Here is a 12193-nt window from a genome sequence, read left to right as displayed (position 1 = left end):
CACAGGTCACGTCATGCACAGTTAAACTGTGGAATGAATTGTTGCCAGCGGTATTTCCGGACCGATGCGACCTTCAAACCTTCAAGAAAAGAACGTACATCCATCTTAAAGGCCGGCAACGCACCAACACTTCTGGTGCTTCGGGTGTCCATAGCCGGCAGTGATCGCTTACCATCAGGCAACTTGTCTGCTCGTTTGCCTCCTATCCCATAAAAAAAACGTTTAATAATTTTTAAGAAAAAAAAACCGCCGCCTTTTGGGTTCTGACGAAAGCTACTTGCGAATGTTGGATTATGTACAAATACATACATACAATCACGCCTGTATCCCATAAAGGGGTAGGCAGAGCACATGTAGAAATGTGTAGGTATTTTTTAAAACTGCTTTTAATGCTTTAATTATTAAATTTTTTAAATCGGTCCAGTAACGACGGAGATATCGAGGAACAAACAAAAAAAACAGACGAATTGAGAACCGTCCTTCCTTGAGAGATTTGAGGCGATGGTTAAAAAGTGACACAACATCATGAGCAGTTCCACTGCACCAAATGTCACTATTCTGGACGTAAGTGCATGCTGTTCTTATAAAAATATGAAAGTCACTATAACTGTGCCGTTTAGATTTAGGGAGTTCCGGTCTGACCATCATCAACAGTTCTACTGCACCAAATGTCATTGTTCCGTACGTAAATGCATGCTATTCATATAAAAACACAAAAATCGCTATATGTATGCCTTTCAGACTTGAGGAGTTCCCTGGATTTCTCCAGGATCCCATCATCAGAACTGGGTTCTGATAAAAATGGGACCAATCAGTATGCATATACATTCAATAAAAAACCGGCCAAGTGCGAGTCGGGCTCGCGCACAAAGGGTTCCGTAGCAGCAAATATAATAAACTTATTATGTCAATTTATACACCTGCCAAAATTACAGTTAAATCAACCTATCTCAAAAACTATAAGAGATACTTTGATCAAACCAAAAATCGTTGAAAGAGTTAATTAGCATGCATCACCTCTATTTTTTTTAGAATTTTATACCCCGTAGTTATAAAAATAGAGGGGGGGACATACTTTTTACGACTTTGAGAGCTGATATCTCAAAAACCGTTCACTTTAAGAAAAATGTTTTTAGAAAACTTTATATCATTTTAAAAGACCTTTCCATTGATACCCCACACGGGTATGTACATCGAAAAAAAAATTTTCATCCCTCAGTTACATGTATGGGGGCCCCACCCCAATTCTTTTTTACTATTTAGTGTCATAATTTTGTAGCGGTTCATACAACACATATTCCCATCAAATTTCATCACTGTAGTACTTATAGTTTCCGAGTAAATCGGCTGTGACAGACGGACAGACGGACAGACGGACAGACGGACAGACGGACATGACGAAACTATAAGGGTTCCGTTTTTGCCATTTTGGCTACGGAACCCTAAAAAACAGAAATCACTATTAAACTATTCTCTAATTTCAAGTTCCTAACTAAAATTTTCCTAATAAAAAAAAACAAATTGATCCCGATACAAACTTTCACCCCCTTTTTCCCTCTACTAGGGGTGTAAATTTTCATAATCGATTCTTATCTCTTCGAAATTTTGTTAATGCAATCTATACAAATTTCGACTTTCTAGCTTTCGTAGTTTCGGCTCAGCGGTGTTGGTTGTTGAATCAATCAATTAGGAAACCTGTATTTATATATGTATATGTAGACTACTATACTTTTACTACATTCATACACCTTATTTACTACTACCATACCATGAACAGGAAATTCCCCGTATAAAATTGAAAATTATGTTATTACCAATTTAATTCAAAACTATCAAGATTATTTGTGTCGGCGTTGAAACGCGCGTTGAGTTGCAGGTGCTCGCGTACCGAGCGCCAACGCCATCTATCGATGGCCGTTTCGTGAAATTGATGAGCGCTCTAAGGAATAAGGAGTCTTAACAGTAGAGGCTTGACTTTCTTATCGTAGCTATAGGTTGATTTGGCTACGCACTACCTGAATTTGGCCCCCGCAGCGCCTGCAGACGTCCACCCCGAGTGCTCATCACCACAAACTTGTGTCGCTCAGTTGTAGCACAACTCGGACACTGGCGATCAAATATATGAAAGAGGCGCGTTCCTAGCACACAGTCTAAGCTTGTGTAGGTGAACGCGTGCTATGCTTGTATGAGTGAAATATGACAGGTCGGCCGTTCGCGTTTTAGACATGCGGTAACTGTAAGGTAACCGAGAGGGGGTGGGCGGCACTTTCAGCGGGGAGCGGGAGTGGCCATACTGTACGATAGTACACTTTATTATACTGTGGTTGTAGCGACCCAACCGTATTGGTCAGGTACCCGCGGATAGAACTAGCCACCCGCGCCGGGGACGCAGTCCCCCTCCCCTCGTCATCACCACCTACAGGGATCATCACATACCTGTGTCCCTCAGTTGCAGCGACCCAACCTTATTGGTCAGGTACCCGCGGATGGAACTGGCGACCCGCGCCGGCGAGGCAGTCCCCCGCAGCGCCTGCAGCCGCCCCAACAGCGCGCTTTCCTCCTCCACTTTCACCAGGGGGCGCCCCCCACGGAAACTCTTACTAGCCTAGTTTTGTCTTGTTAAGCTATCAGTGCATGGTTTGATATGTATTGGTTTGGTTCAGTTGCCGCTCATGGTGTGCTCTGTAACAATGGAGGTTATTTTGAAAATTGTGCTGCAAATAAAAAAAACGAAAACTAAACTTGGCATTGATTCTTTGAGCATACTGTGCTGCCCTATGCAGTTTACACATGTTTCCTACAGGTATTGTAGGTACACTGAGAGAAATTTGCATTGTGAATTTAACAAGTTCGACTTGTTGCGGTTTATCCGTTTGAATCAGCCAAACGTATGTTTAAAACAATATGTGTCAGGTTGTTTTTATAAAATCGACTTGTTGATTCAAATATATTGCCGATTCAAATGACAAGTAGCTGGTTGTTTGAACCAAAGAGCACGTAGGCGCTATTTTAACCAAAAAACTTGTTGAACGAACATGAAAACTGTTTGTTTTTTCTCTCAGTATATGTTACAAAAATACACATTCAAACTACGTCATGTACAATTGTACATATATGTGACACAGTCAGCATAATTTTAAATTGGAATTATTTCCTGTATATTTAGATAGGAGGTCATCATTTGCCTGCCCTTATCCCAGTCATTTGGGGTCGGCGCAGCATGTTCTTCTCTTCCGTATCCATACCTCTCTATCACCCTTCATCTAATCATCCACTCCTTTCCGTGCCATATCATCTTTCACACAGTCCATCCACCTTCCTCGGTTTTCCTCTCCCGTTACTTCCTTTGACATTCATTCGTACCTAATACCTTTCTCGTCATCGTCACATGACTTTCATCCCTTCGCATCACATGCCCGTACGCTAGTCGATTCGCTCTTACTTTTTCTATTATCGGTGCAACTTTCAAACTTCCTCTTATATACTCATCCTAATCTTATCCATTCTTGTCACGCCATACATCCATCTTAACATTCTCATCTCCGCTACATTAAATCTCTTTTCATCCATCACCTTTAGGGCCCAACACCCAACACTCTGATCCATACATGACGACAGGTACCAATAATTGAATGTGTTTTAACTTCATTCGTTTCTTTTCACCCCTGTCACTCTCATGGTTTACAAATTGGTCTGTAATAATTATTATATGCATTTTCCCACGACTTCGTTACATCAGTACACCCTCTGTTTTAGGGCTATTAGGTACACTGGTACAACTTAAATGCAACTTCCATATTTTATGTAAATCCCATTGAAAATTAACTGAGGGCTAAAAATAACCTTACGGTACATTACGGTAATTGTGCGGAAAAGAGAAAATTCTAAATCGCAATGAATCTAAACATGATCGCCGAATTACGAATTTGGTTTTTCAACGTTTATTCGACGACGTTTTACAGTACAATCTCGTTCAGTTACATCTCAACAGTTACGCAATAAACTATCACGACTCTAATATTCAACATCATACCAGCCCTTCATCGCTCACTGCTGAGCATAGGCCTCTCTTCTAGTACGCCACTTGTCCCGGTCATGAGCTAGTCTCATCCAGTTGTGACTCTTATATCTATCACATCATTTTATTCACTTATATCCCGACTACGTATGGCTATTTGAAACTTTGAAGTAGGCTCATAACTCATAACGTACTGCTTTGCGCAAGAATGTGAGAATGTACCACCATGTACCTACACCGTAAAAACAGTTATCTTGTCAGTAAAAATATTAGACGCGGATCCAAAAAATACCTAATTCAATTTCACGCCATTTTATACTAATAATTTAGGCGTTTTTAGGGTTTTTTCGTATAATCGATCAACATGCTTTTAATTAAAAACACATGGATCCACTTAGACAGACCATGGAAAAAGTTGATAAGAAAAGTTGATTTTAACTTTTTGACAAGGAGAAACGTCTGTTTGATTTGATGCCACTAAGGTAGAATAAAATTCATGTCTATGAATTAATGTAGCAGTCTAAACCGATGGCTCTTGCTAATATTTTTTCCACTGTGTCTTCTAGCAGAAAAAGTTAGTTTTCCAGTTAAAAATATGTTTTTAAAATAGAGTTTCTTAAACTGAAATAGGTAGCTTCTTAACTTAATTAAAGTATTTCTTCCCGACTTTGCCCGTTCAACAAGGAAATATTGACGCTGACTAACGATGTTACTTATCGATCCAACATAGGCATCGAATTGTCAGTGTTAAGTGTCAATGCGGTGCAATGTCACTGCGGTGGAATAGTCCACTGGACACACTGATCTATAATGTAAAATATGAAACTTAATTATTTCTATTAAGTAGATGGATTTACCCACTAGTCCATATTGCTTTCCAGTCCTGTGCCTTGATATTATTGGTGTCTATATACTTTACGTTGGACATTCGATCCTCGGGGCGTAGCCGAATGGCATTTCTGCGACGCGAAACGAAATCGAAACGCCGCAGAAATGTAGTCTGGCTCTGTCGCGTCAATACGCAAGAGCGATAGAGATAGATAGCTACGAAAGAGATATTTTCGTGAGTGTTTGTGCATTCGCTACACACACTGAAATGATTAAACATTCCACTTTTCAAGAACCATAAATTCAATATTTTTTTTTTTTATACCACGTCGGTGGCAAACAGGTATACGGCCCGCCTGATGGAAAGCGGTCACCGTAACCTATGGACGCCCGCAACTCAAGGGGTGTCACGTGCGCGTTGCCGACCCATTAGAAACTTGTACACTCCTTTTTTGAAGAACCCCATACTGTAGTTCATATTTTATAATTTAGAGAAACCTTTTCACCACATTTCACTGGCCCGATCACTTTATTCACTTTAACCACAGGCACACACATTTCCACAATCACAAACGGAAGCTTGTAAACGTCCCGAGTAAATTTATTTTCTTTCTCATTGAAGTTTTCCCTTGTACCTATCATAAGTTTTACATTTGTTATTAAACCAGTGGTGGGCAAATTACGGCCCCGATTTTATTATATTTACGGATTGTATCCGGCCCGCCACCGGTCCAACAAAATAGTGTGTGAAAATCTATTCAGTTACTGCGGGGTGTTAACTTTCTTTGAAAAGATAGATTTCACTATTATAACTCAATACTACAATAACATAAAATACTTACGGAAAAAAACACGACCTTTGCGGCTTCGTAACTTAGATAACATTCCAACATACGAGATCGAAAAAACTAACAATGAGAGTACGGGCGAAGAGTATAGAAATGCACATTACCGCGGATACTGATCGCGTGATCCAAAATTCCTTCATATTTTGGCTCCAAATGAAAAAAAATCCCACCACTGTAGGTTTCTCTTCATAATGCTCAGTATAATTCATTCATTATAGGTGATATAATCCGTTTTCATTGTTTTATTTCATGAATCATGAGTAACTATCGTGGTAACCAAAGACAATAAAAGATTACTGATTGTGTGTCTCGCCCTTATACAATGAACTAAGTACGTAAACATTCTTGAATTTTTAACATTTATTCTTTATTAACATAATATAACTCATGTAAGGCTGGCAAGGCTCGACACCACAAAGGCAAACAACGTCTCGAGTCTCGAGTTCCCGAGTTTGTCTCGAGCGGAACCGGAAACGCGCCACTCCGCCACTTCCGGCCCGGGCTGCTTCCGGTTCCTGGCGAAATGACGCGAGTTTTCTGTTACAGGAAAAATTTGCATGTGAAAAAGATTTTTATAGCGTGTAATTTTTGAAAATATGTTTTTGGTAATTTGTATGAGCATCAGTCCAATAGACTACTTTCCTTCTAGTCAAATCAGCTTCTTTTTGAAAACTCTCAAAACCAATTTGAACGATTTGTTAATATGGAATTAAAACGTGTCGAGTGACGTTACAATCAACTCATTTACCTTATAAATTTCAATCTGACTTATTAAATAGAAATGGGGTTTAAACATAACTAAGCACATATAGAATTTTCTGATGCTTATATTTCGTGTATGGAATAAAATATTCAATTTGAAGACAAGTTCCTACATATGTACAGGTAAGTTCCCTATTGAAACCTACACCCGTATCAGAACTATCATCATCCTCCTCGCGTTATCCCGGCACGGCTCATGGGAGCCTGGGGTCCGCTTTGACAACTAATCCCATGATTTGGCGTAGCCACTAGTTTTTACGAAAGCGACTGCCATCTGACCTTCCAACTCGAAGGGTAAACTAGACCTTATTGGAGTTAGTCCGGTTTCCTCACGATGTTTTCCTTCACCGAAAAGCGACTGGCAAATATCAAATGACCCGCATCAGAACGAATACCTATATATATAATATGTAGTCAGTATTTGTCAGTCGTCGTGCACATCTCACCCGGAGTAACACAGCAAGCTAAGCAAGCACGATCGATATGTACGATATCCTTCAGATTTCCTTATGCTACCAGTACACATCGGTAACTCGTGGCATTAAGGTGGCACTTGACAGTTGTTAACAGACTAGTGATGTGACAATGTTTTTCCTACGAGTCGGGAAAAAGAAACCAATTCAAAGAAGAATTATGACATTCGCGATAAACAGTTAATATTTGTTCTAATTGCTCACAAGTCAGCCTACGTCTTTTAGTTGAGAAATTCCAATTTGTGTTTCAGAAAACGATCTATCAACCTTCACTGACGTTATGGTAAAAATGCTGAATAGAAATTCTGAATGCTCTTGTAGTAGGGCTTGCAATCGTCCGCTCAATTTTGTACCCGGATAATTCGAATACTTGGAATTTATTTATTCGGATAAAACGGATATTTTTATTTTATTTAATAAAGCCCCACCATGTAGGGAATATCAATTTACTATTTTATCCGTTCTGAAAAAAAAAACACTAAGAAAACTTGTCACATCACTATTCTGTCAAATGCCACCTAATTGCCACGAGTTACCGATGTGTAGTTATGATATCAGTGTTATGATGTAGTGTATGTAATATATCTTATTAGACAGTATGTTTTAATGCTGAGCGGTGCTACTACATCGGTCTAAACATTTGTTTACTTCTTTCGGGCGGGTTTTATTTTATCGCCACTCGTTTCGAATTTCCTATTTTTCACACTTGTACCGTAAAGTACTTGTACGTTAGGTCTATGTTTTTGACTAAGTGATGGGTCTAATATTCGGGTTAGTGTACTTATAATATCAACGTTTGATTTATAACTTTTTTCACATTATTCTCTTACTGAAGTCAGGTAAATAGTGACAGTGCAGTCTCATTAACTCGCGCACAAATAGACGATCTGCGCGATTTAGGTGTGGTCTGTCTCTTAAGGCACAAAACCATGTGACAATCGGCAAAAGTAAAGTCAAAATTTAAACATTTTATTTTGTTGGGTTTTCTGAATCTTAATTGTACGCTTTTTATAACTTTAGTTTAATGAGATGGGTTTACTTTACCACCGGCTTTGGATCCAGTAGTAAATCTGGTTATGGAACAAGCACGACGAAGACTGTAAGGCATTTGTGTTGTTTGGTGTTGGACATTTGCAGTTTGGTTTTGTAAAATTTGTGTGGATTCATTAATTATTATTTTTTAACATGTACACTGTATAAATGTATTTTTTGTCTGCCTGGTGGCATTGCCTATGTGGTGACGGGTTAAGAATTTCACCACCCCCTTTCTTCCCGTGGGTGTCGTAGAAGGCGACTATGGGATATGGGTTAAATTGTGGTGTAGGCGAGAGGCTGGCAACCTGTCACTGCAATGCCACAGTTTCGTTTTCTTTTAACCCCTTATTTGCCAAGAGTGGCCCTGAAGCTTTAGTAGTTTCATGTGCTCTGCCTACCCCTTTATGGGATACAGGCGTGATTGTAAATGTATTTTTTTTGCATATTGTATAACTAGCTTTATTAACAGTGTGCGAACCAGCCTTAAAATTCTATATTTATGGTCCATTATTTTTTTCTTGTATGCGTGTAGTTTTGCACATTGTAATTTTTTCTCAGTCACCCATTGACCACGAACGCTATAAAGTGATCGAAACGTCGGGATGAATTTTATTGTAAATTCGTTATACGCGATGTAATCCGTTTCCATACTTTTATTTCAACTTTAGTTTTATTGCTGTTATCGTCAAATAACCGGTAGTATTTATTGTATTTTACACCTACTGAAATTCAACGTAGAATTAGTACATAAATAAATAAGTTTTTTGCAAAAAAAAATATTTTTGGCACAAGCTTTTATCGGCGACTGTACCTTTCTTTCAACAGTCATTGCTCTCCGAGACGTTTCTAAAAACCCTTTACTCGATGGGGATACGACGTTTCATAACAGAGTTCCTATGACCACCTTTCTGCTCCATCATCAGATCAGCTCCATGATACCATAATATTACATTGTCACGTGATTTAAATATGTGTGCAAAATTTCAGCTCAATCTTAAACCGGAAAGTGGGTCAAATTTAGCTTCAACGTTTTGACCCAAACTAACATACTAACAAGGCAAGTTGAGTAAAAGCTTGTAAAAATACTATTAGAATGTTTTAAACACCATTAAAATGTATTAAATTTAAATGTTAAAAATACGTTGCTTGATGTTTGGTCGTCTCGTAATATATTCAGTTCTATTTTATTAGTTATGTTTTTGTTATTTTATTAGTTGTGTTTTAATACAAAATAATTATGAAGTTCAATGTCAACGAAGGAACATATTTACTTTTAGGTTAAGATTTAAGTTATAATATATACCTAGTTATTTAATATTGTTTCACATTTAAATTAGTTTACTTTTCATAAGCAACCATGTATATAATTAGGTAAGCAGTTTAGTTTTCATATTTAGGCAACCATTTTGATTTCAGTTTCTCGTAGCGACTACGCCCATGGCCGCTACGCGCTGCTACGCCGCTACGACGTAGGCCCGACGGTAAAGTCACATTCAATTTTGAATTGAACTACTAACATTTTCAATGACTAAATAACTCTGTAAAACTGTCAGTTTGTGTATTATTACACTGAATAGTTTAAAATGGAGCATATCGCCGTTATTGCTGCTTATAAATATTTGAGTGTAACGGCCCGATTCAAAGTTTAAGACGAGTCAAATATCAGATCTTGATTATGATATGGATTGAATGTCAGTGTCAGAAGTGACGTTTACGTTTTTTATACGTTTTAGTGTAGAAACGCAACTATCCTGAACATTATAGAAATTTTAGCCTCCTATTTCATTATTGTTACCGATCAATATTGTTGTATTGTAAACTTTTTTTATTATTATAAATGGGCTTACTCTTGACCACAGACTAGTCAAAGGCAAAGACGTGGCCTACGATGCAACGAGCTCACCCAGAAGATGCCTGTTCACTCTGATTTGAAGGTTGCTGGGTTATATGAGCTCGGATAAACCCAGAACTTTAAAATGTCTATTTTTCTGTGTGTTTTATTCTTTGACGTTTTGGTATCGTTCGGTTATTTGGACTAATGTTCATTTTTATCAGCAAATACTTTATTAACGTTTTGCTATGGTTTTCCTTTTTGTAGTGAAAATTATTCAATGGAAATTGATGACTAGAATCAGGAGTTTTAAGTATCAAAGAGTCTATGTTTTATTACTTTATTTTATCAACAAGGCTGAGATTGGATTTTTGATTTTGATCAATTTTTGTAAAACATTTTGTTCAAATAAATGTTGTTTGTTTCTCAATTGCCATTAGAAACTTTTGATTGTTCAATGAATAATCAAAATGCCAATTACTCCATTATTGAGTATTTAACGATCTACCGCAACACTTGAACCTTAACTGCATATATATAAAGACCACTTTTGTATACACTCCATATACCGCATTCACGACCTTCACTAAAATCACTACTGCCCTCTCACTCACTCCCATATCTCCCTCACACATCACAGATAAATTACGTAAAAATTACGTTTCCGCAAAAAGCACTAACATTTAAGCACTTAAAACTACACTAAGGGAATCACTACTCGGAACGGGTAGAAAACAAAATCGTTCCATTTTCAAATAAATAAAAATGGCGGATAAACTAGTGACCTTAAATTTGTGATGGCGGTAGCTTTGCACACCTGGACGCGGCAGGCCCGGACTGGTGCCGAGCGCACTCGCCTTCGCGAGCCGCCACCCGCCATGCGCACATCCTAGCCTCCTCATTGGTCCGTGCGCCTGTGTGACGTCACACCGCTTCAGCCAATGGGGCGGGCCTGAAAATTTCAAGTAGGTATGGAAGATGGGTCGATAGCTAAAAATAGGCGATGGGCCTAGGGTCGATACCGGCCGACGTTTGACCCTATAAAAGTGGTGTGATTTCTTCTTGTAACGATTGCCGGTCGCTATTTCTGTAAGTTGGTTGGTTAGAGCCGGTTTCTTTACCACCTTTAAAGAGTTCAATTTAGTTTATTATTGCTTGACGATACCATATTTCAATTTCAACTTACATAGGTACCTATTACTATAATTGACATTTATTATTATTATTATGAGCCTATTGTGTCCCACTGCTGGGCAAAGGCCTCCCCTTCTTTCTCCATTCTTCTCGATCTTGAGCTAAAACTGGCCAGTCTGTCAAAAAGAGTCCACTGTCTGCCGGATCCTCTGTTCGAATGGGGCTCCCATTCCGTGGCTATCTATTCGTATTCGTATTCAATTAATCTGTCTAGTCATTTGTCAGTAGTATTTAGTGACTAATTTTTTTAAGGTGGTCACGCCTTCACCAGCTGACACGTTTAAAAATGAATGTAAAGTTTACATACTTGAAAAGTATTTACATAACAAAAGATTTTTAACACTTTTATAAAATCAACGGAACGAAAATAATCAAATGTCGTTGTTCCATTCTTCACCTTTCTAGTCCCTGGTTCCTTGTGCAACCATTTCTATTTTTATTAACTCGCTGGACATTTTAGTCACTCTTTAAAGGTAAATTTTATGATTTTTTATAGAAAATAACTTATCCTTTTTACTGTAATAGCATACAACTACTCGTATTTCTAAAAAAAGTTGCGCTTTCCTATGGGCAGTACATTTATGCAAATTTACAATATGAATGCAATGAATTTTCAACCAAAATCACACACAAGTCTGTTTTTAATTAAAACAATGTTAAACCCCAAACGACCCACGGCTAATCTTTTAAATCGGTTAACTACGTGTAATAAAACAACCCTCCCTCCTCAATATACTTGCCTTCAATAGCCCAAAACCCACAAAAGCCATAAAAATGGACTCAATTTTGAGTCTGCAGATTTACAGTAAATTTTTAAGACCGATGTGAAAACTAAAGAGGTCTACAGATTAGCAGTTTTCTAGACGATAAAAGCTTGTCAATCGGCAATTCGACAGGCTTATATCTAGCGAACTGATAATCTGGCACTTTAATCAGAAATTCCATCAACCAACTGAATTTTTGATATTTTCCATCCTTTTTTTGTCTATAGGGCCAATCAATTCGCCGTACGCTAACTGCTTCACAGTTATGTTGCTCCCACATTGGCTGTATTAATGTTATATAACATTGTGTGACAGGAACATCGTGCTGGCATTGACATTACGCTGTCCTTGTCGCACAGTGTATTAAAACATTTATAGCAGCCAATGTGGGAGCACCATTAGAAGCAAAAAGTGACAACCTCACATAACTAATATATGTA

The 12193-nt window shown here is 38.2% G+C and overlaps 1 protein-coding gene across 1 annotated transcript in view; it reads right to left on the bottom strand.

Annotated features, from left to right (window-relative positions):
- Nucleotides 1–10641, bottom strand: part of LOC125236092 (vesicular acetylcholine transporter) — a 62726-nt gene extending 52085 nt beyond the window's left edge. Inside the window, exons 1-2 of the mRNA XM_048142788.1 lie at nucleotides 10581–10641; nucleotides 2437–2682 (exon numbers count right to left, since the gene is read on the bottom strand). The gene's annotated coding sequence lies outside the window, so the exon portion shown is untranslated. The remainder of the gene's footprint in view (nucleotides 1–2436; nucleotides 2683–10580) is intronic.
- Between the last annotated feature and the right edge of the window lie 1552 nt (nucleotides 10642–12193).

The sequence above is a fragment of the Leguminivora glycinivorella genome, chromosome 2 (assembly GCF_023078275.1).
Source record: "Leguminivora glycinivorella isolate SPB_JAAS2020 chromosome 2, LegGlyc_1.1, whole genome shotgun sequence".
Lineage (NCBI taxonomy): Eukaryota > Metazoa > Arthropoda > Insecta > Lepidoptera > Tortricidae > Leguminivora > Leguminivora glycinivorella.
This window is presented reverse-complemented; position numbering and strand designations above follow the sequence as displayed.